Genomic DNA, 1246 nt, shown 5'->3' with positions numbered 1-1246 from the left:
ACAGATGCAATGAAAATGAATAAACGAATCTAACTTATTTATCCTTACGTGGTGAAGCAAACCACAGTCGTGTTGTAACATGGTCGTTCTGTTTAATATACGTCGTGCTGCGTGCATATAACATACATTCAGAGACATACGTAACTACGAAATTGAATTGCCTCGCAATGCTATATATAGTAGAGTGGGGAAAGATGGGATACCTACTCATTCTATTTTCTTGTTCCATTTGGAAGTAAACAAAAAATCCCCACGACTTTCATAGGTAATATAATCTTCAGCGGTTTGTGCTTTTTTGCGGCCATGACGCGCTTGTAAATTAAATGCTTGAAGCATTTTCTGTGTCGAGAAGTTACTGCTGTCGTGTTGTTTAGCTTGCGAGTTGAAGTTTAGGGTAGGTTGCAGCGGAGTTACGTTTGCTACTTAATGTGTAGAGAACCGGAACCCGTTATAATTGCTTCAGGTTCTATGTGTATTGTTTTTTTTTATATCGAAATTAAAGGCATTTTAGGCAAAGTCAATGTTCCCTATAAAAATTACACGCAGTAAGCCAGCAATGTAAAGAATTCAGACCCATCGCCTGGCTAAACACATATAATGAATGAATGAATGTACATGACTTTATCCTCGTGTGGCCGGAAAACGACAGTCGTTATAACACGGATGTTCTTACACCTCGCGCCAGCTTATGAGTTACCAAGTATGTTACTTTGTGGGAGATTACAATGCTAATTTGAATCGTTCTTACAAATACTGCAAACTTCGATATTGTAACCGAACGTGTAGTTATGATATGAATCAGTGACGTTTGAAATAAGGGGGTAATTCCATTGTCACTACTTCAGAAGAAATTCGGTGCAATCGAAACCAGACAGGAAGTAGCTACGTCAGAAGTTAAGCGCATTGCAGTGTTTTGTATGCAAGTGGGAACTACTAAACTGAATTTTGAAAGTAATTTGATTTGTTATACTAGATGAACTATAAGGTAAAGGAGGTTTAGGTTGTTTGTATGTACCAGCTTAACCTGTCAAACAGCTTTAGTTCATCTGATTTTAAATGACTGCAGGCAAAGTTCGCATTTGGTAATGTTTTCAACCGATTTTTGTCTTTACTTTTATTGGTGAAAAGTAGAACAATAGAGTTATATGGAAGACGGATACGCTTATATAATTCTTTGACTTTCTTTGTTTACCACCGAATGTGGCAAAAAAAGCAATAAAAACATAGAAATCTTACCCCAGCCTAC

Source organism: Ciona intestinalis, chromosome 1 (assembly GCF_000224145.3).
Source record: "Ciona intestinalis chromosome 1, KH, whole genome shotgun sequence".
In the NCBI taxonomy this organism is placed as follows: domain Eukaryota; kingdom Metazoa; phylum Chordata; class Ascidiacea; order Phlebobranchia; family Cionidae; genus Ciona; species Ciona intestinalis.
Note: the sequence above shows the minus strand (reverse complement) of the source record.